We start from the raw sequence: 6,472 nt of genomic DNA on the forward strand, positions 1-6,472 counted from the left end.
ACCTTTGTATTTCTTCTTCTCTCACCCTGTTCGCCTGTCACAGGCAAGACAAAGTGGTAGAAGCCCAGTAATAGCACATCTGTAGCATACAACAGCGTTTCTAGACTGGATGGTTTCAGAAGGTCTCTGTTGTGTATTTAGGGAAACAGAAGAAAATGCCAGGGTTTCTGGTAGAGGCAACTCCCCGGTATTTGTGCCTTGGTACATACGCAGTTCCTGTTTCCTATGGCTTTTAGAACTGCTCCTATACTCTAACAGCCAAATCTATGAAGGCCAAATCTATAAAATAAAATACTGGGGATGAGACCATCACAGGGATTTATTTTATCCCTAATACTCAAGAATTATATTTGACATTTCTGCCTGCTCAAGTCTGTCAAGCCAAGTGCAATTTCTTTTGTTAATGTTCAGTGTGTTTGCAATAACTCTGTAAGGCCTATAGAAAAGGTCTGGACTTTCTGCCAAGAAGGGCCATGTTTTCAACCTTTGTGGCAGGTACAACAAATGGAGCACTATTCAGGATGGGACACTAAAGGATTTATTATATGATCCATTCTTAAATACAGGTCTTTTCAGCATAAGCCTTTCTTCAATATTGTTTTCTTCCAGGAGAGTCTTCATCAACAGCTGTTCTAAACATCCCTCAGCAGATCCTGGCAGTTTGGTAATACAGTCAAGTGTATATTTGCTTTTCTGTCTTACTGCTGTTTTATCTGAAAGCATAAAATCTGAGTTGGGAAACTCAGAAGCAGGCCTTTTTTGTTTGTTTGTTTATGTATACCAATGTCTGTCATTTATGTTTCAGTCTGAAGTCTAGATAAAGGGCTCTAGAAAAACTCTAGGTAAAGCAAAGTGTGGCTGACTTCTTAATTTAAGAAAAAAGAATTTCAAGTCCTTTATAGAACTATAGCTACAATAGTACATATCACTGTACAAAGCACGGGACACCCAAGACACACTGCAGAAGGGATTCTGTGAGCAAAAACATATTTCTTGTTTGATTTATTATGTTTAAGAAAACAGGGTTTAACATGTCCTTGGTAAATAAAAAGGTTTGCGGCAGCAAATCCTTGACTGCCACCCAAGTCTCTTACTGTAAGCAGTTTCTAAGACTCCAGATTTTAGGCCAACCACTTGGGTCAAAAATGACTGACAGTGCGTGTAAGTATCATGTAATGAAGTGGTTGGAAATTACTTAATTTATCCTCCATCATAAACCCTTCTTCTGCAGCATCCCTAGCTCAGTACTCCCAAAGCCAGCTGCTATCTGAATAGTAGCAGGCCTATTAAGCCTCTTAAATACTTGCGTTCTAATTCCTAAATTGGGTGGCCAGAACCTTAGTCTGTGCAATTGCTTCTATAATTAAGATTCTATCAGTGTTTCTATTATGAACCCTGTTTTCAACCCAATATAATTTAGAGGCTTATTTTCTGTTTTAACAGTGAAGCAAACCTATTGTCTGTGATTTCATCTACATTGTGTTATTTCCTAGTTAATAATCAAGCGAATCTTTGAAACATTCTGACATTTTTCATAAACTCTATGCCCTCTCTTAACCATTCACCAATGCATCTGTTATTGTGAATACGTGTATTTAGAGGTTATTCTCCTCTATTATGCCTGCTCTTAGTCATACACTCCATAAAAATGCTTAACACTATCCTTTAGGCCAGAAATCAGGGTCTGATGGCTATTTGAAATGGGACAACAAGCCAGAATAAGGACAGCAAGTTTAGAGTAATAACTTCTGGAGGCAGAGGAGTGAGGACATTAAATACGGCTCCCTAAGCCCATTCCAACATTCAGGCACACATTTTCAAAGCTTTGCAGGAGCAGAAGATGTCTATTTTGAAGTTTCATCTACAGTCTTACAGTCTCAGGTGAAACCACTGTGGCCACAGGAAGCAAGTAAAGATTGTATAAAAAGCCATTCTGACAGAAACCTACGACTATAATACCTTTAATTGTCAAACCTGTGCTCCTTACAGGTTTGTGTGAAATCTACTTACCAGTGTCTAACTCAAACAGAACTACGGGGTCTTCAGCAGCTTTGGGATGACAGGCAGAGTTAACCCATATTACAGCCAAGTCAATCACTTCTAAGACTCAAAGTAATGAAAGCTTTAGTTAATTTCCTGCGTTCTATTAATAGCACCTCTGCAAATTGGTTTTGATGAGTTTCTGGTTTCTGAAATAAAAGCCTTGATTCTGGTCTCAACTCACTTGGGGAAGAGGGCTGTAGATTAACTTCACAATCCCTCTCCCTCTGATCTGTTGACAGCATCTGCAGTCCTCAGTGCAAATTACAGCAGCCAGAGGAGCTGTGCCTGATAATAACCAGAGCATGACAACACTGACTACATCTCCAATATGTGCCCATGCTAGGACCTCTGGAGGAAAAGCAGTGAGCAATTCTGCCAACTGTCTGCCACCTGAGCATTCCCCTTACAGAGATGCAGTGTGCTAGGTCTGACCCTGCTGACATTGTGGTCCTTCCCTCCCTCTGACATAAGGAAGCTGCTGCATGTTGCAATATTATCAAGTTAGAGTTTTCAGTTGAAGGCTTATTACCTCCAGCTCTTTCTCTGCTGGATACAAGTCACTCCTAATTATTTCACAGAAACTGCTTCCCCCCTCCCTTGTGCATTAGTGTAAATCAGCAATAATGCAATGAAAATTGGTGGATTTTTATAGTGGTAAAAAAAATCAAGTGGTCACAACTAGGCTTTCTGAGATTGGAGTGGTCTTTTTGTGCCTTGCAGAGCACAAGGGGAGAACCAGCCCTGCAGCATTCTCACTGGGAAGACTGTGCCTGAGAGCAACCTGTCCAGCTAGTGCCTTCCTCCCTCGCATTTCGTTCACTTTTCAGCTGCATAGCAACTAATGACCATAAAAACAGCTTTACAAAAGCCCCACATTACTCCTATATTTAATTAACTTTTAGAGCATCAGACCATAGTATTTAATCACAGCCTGCCTAGTTACAGGGGTTTATTTGGTCTGAGGCTCACTAATGCTTGACTTCCATTCAAAGTGCTTCACTGTTAACTTCTCTTTACGTTTCAGACATGGTCTAGTCTTTTCACAGCTGTTCCCAGCAGCAGATCAAGAACAAGTTCAGTCTCACACCTCTCACATTTGAGCACATGCTGACCATCACTACCTTACTTTTTTTAATTAGATAACCTCAGTTCCAAAACACCTACTGCTCCTAAACTGAGACTGCGGGGAGCGTATGTGAGTACTCCTTCAGCCTAACAGACAGATGTAAGGCTTGTATGTGTCACCAGGCTTTTACCGGCCATTTGTGCAATCTAGAGCTACTTTTGTTGTAAAGCTGAAAGATCTGTGCTTTATGCCTTCTACTAATGTGAAGTTCTACATATTGAGGGTGCACAGCCAGGTGCATGCCTTCCGAGTAGCCATAGTTTGTTCCCTGTATGCTTGTAAAGGAGATAAAATCTCTTTGGGCACCGCTAACAGATGAGATGTTCTTAGACATACATCAGACTCTTCATGGCTCCTTCCAAGCCTGGTCTGTCTCTGCTGAGACCGGACTCAACAAGTAGATATTCTGACCTGCAACTCCTCATCTTGGGCAATACATTAAGAGCAGGAATGAATGAGGTCATACATTGATTAAGGGTTAAAAAAATGTTACGACCAAGAGCTATCTTATGACCCATCCTCTTCCCAGTCACTGGACACTGCTGCTCTATTTCTGCCTAAAACTATCTCCTTTTAGCATTTGCTTACTGGGACAATCCCTTTTATTACTTTATCCACTGGAGATGCAGGCCTTCCCATAACTCTGGCAGTATTCACTTAACTTAATTTTAAAGGCATCCATTAATTAAAATTATTCTATTTACTGATTTTTAATAATGCCTCAAAAGCTTTTGTTCTGGTGTATTTGTCTATGTTTGAGCTTAAGGCCATTTCTGCAATAAATCATCATTTTCTGCCTGTCTTAGTCTCTAAATGATTTGGGTCAAACAGCCTGGCTTGTACACTGTATTTCAGTAGCTCCCTTCCTGCTACACATGCCTGGGTTTCTCTGTCCATCTTCAATCCTGTTTGCCCAGCACCAATAGTAATACAGAGGGGTTTAAGGAGGGGAGAAAAAAAAGCTTTTCTTCAGCCACTGTATATCCTGCTCTGCAGAGGGATGCTGGCCCCCGCTGAAAGCGTTTGCAACCCATTCTCTGCAAAGGGCAGCATGGCTGTTTCATCTATTGCAAACTGGATTTTAGCCAAGAGCCGTGGCTGGCAGTTTCAAGAAGGTCACTTCCCCATCCATCTTACTCAGACAATCGTATGCAGTCTCCAAACTACTAATTCATCATTTGCACGTGTGTGCCTTCTACTTCATTATTTTATTAACATATTAGAAGGCCCCTGATTTATTTATTAAATTCATTATTATTCTTATCAAATGATGACATGTTGTTATCCGGGAAGGTGCACTTGCTATCTCACAACTAATTATGCCAATTAAGTTTTTGTGATTCTACCACAAAGCACAGCTCATTAACTTTAATTACTTTTGAAATGCAGCTGCTGAGAAACACACAGAAAGGAACAGGTAGGTTATATTAGTTAATTTCTGCAAATGGAGTTTGTTGTCATTAGGTCTTTAAGTGATACTTTCAGGCAATCTTGTTCCCTATTTCCCAGGTAAGTCTTGTGTCTTTTTCACTAAGAGGGTTCTAAATGTTTCTTTTTCTTTATGGACTAGCCTTTTGCCATAGAACATTGGACCAAGTTCAAAGACATTTTCTCAGATAAAGCTGAGGTGGTTTAGTTCAGCCCTTAATGGGAATCGATGGACATCTGCAGAGAACATCTTTCTTCGCCGAGGTGGAACCAGCCCAAAAGGAGCGACGGCATTTTGATGAAAAGCTGAGATGCTGTGGTAAGGCAAAAGTTCCTACAAAAAAGCACCTCAGGTCTTGCAGCAGTGGATGTAGTTTATGTCTCCAGAGAGGGGCCAGGTTCATATTTCTCTGAACGGAGTTGACTTGAGTGATTAAGAAGAACAAAATATGGCTGTCCATTTCTGGGTTCACCACATGCAGGCATGAAACTTTTACAGATCCCCTGAGGAAGAAAGAAATAGAATTTCTTTGGTTCTGTGAGAATAAGACAAACTGACTACTGATGCGATGGCACTGACTGGCTCTCAGAGGGTGTACTGTCTGAGCAGACTCATGGAGTTGCAAAATCTCTGTCACCTTGTTTCCCCACTAGCACCTTTAGGAAACATGAAGAGCATTCCTCCTTTGAGAACGTTTCATTCTTGCAACCGCAAACGGAATAGATATAATTTGTATTCCCTTTCACAAACAGCTGGATGCAATAGCTGCTGCAAATATCCAGGGTGCTTCTACCTCCTCAGCCCCTCAGACACCTCTCCGTGGTCGCAGGAGTGTTACTGCCAGTGACACCGACTTTCTTCACCTTCTACTTTGTAGGTGGTAGTTTTGGCTTTGCCACTTACTGGGAACTGGATAATTAGAAGTTAGGCTCAGAAAATCAGCACTGAGCAATTTGGCCAATCCCAGCTTTAAGGCTGTTTCAAGGATTTTCAAGCACATATTCATCAAAACGGCAACTTTTCAATGGCAAAGCACTGTTACTCTTTTTGGTTCTGGTGTTGGTAGACAGAAGTATCAAGTTTGGGATAACAGTCACCTTTTTTTCACAAAGAAATCAAAGTTCAGATCTTTTCTTTGCAATCTTTAATAACATGGGAAAGGGCCTCTAGGAGGTATTTTATACTGTGTTTCACTGTGATGTAGTACTCATGTTATAGTAACCTCTGCTGAGAGACAACTTTTTAAGGATGAGGTATGCAACACAGTGAAGTGAGGATTTAGTGTCTTCAGTGAAGCACAGGAACAATTATTACATCTGACCCAACATAGGAAATGCCTGCCATTCATGAAATGTTTAGCAGCTCCAGAGCCACTCACCTCTTCATAATCCGTGGGGAAACAGAATTGTAACTGAAATTTATTGCGTGGACTAAAAACGCTCTGGAATTTATGGGGCTTTGGCTGGGGAGAGAAGCAACCTATTGCAGTGTTGCTTGAGTTGTTGGGTTTTTTTCTTAACACAGCAATAGTAATTCAAGGGTCTTCCAGTCCAAAGGCAATGAAACTGAATATACCCTAGAGAAGCCTTCACCAAATGAGGGTTTTCACCTGTATATTTGCTCTCAACAAAGGAGGAGCTGGCATCACAGTGCCAGTCAGCCAGGAGGACAACATCTGGCTAGCACCTGCCTTATGGCCACAGAAAACCTACAATCAATCCACAAAATCGACAGTGCCTACCGAGCAGCATAAGGAGAGGTGTCACACAGGAGCCACTCTCCTGGAAGAGAGCAAAAAAATGATTGTGGGTGGTAGTTTGCCACCAGCTATGGATCCTTTAGGAAGCTTTGGATAAAGGATGGTGAACCACAGC

The sequence above is a fragment of the Gavia stellata genome, chromosome 8 (assembly GCF_030936135.1).
Source record: "Gavia stellata isolate bGavSte3 chromosome 8, bGavSte3.hap2, whole genome shotgun sequence".
Lineage (NCBI taxonomy): Eukaryota > Metazoa > Chordata > Aves > Gaviiformes > Gaviidae > Gavia > Gavia stellata.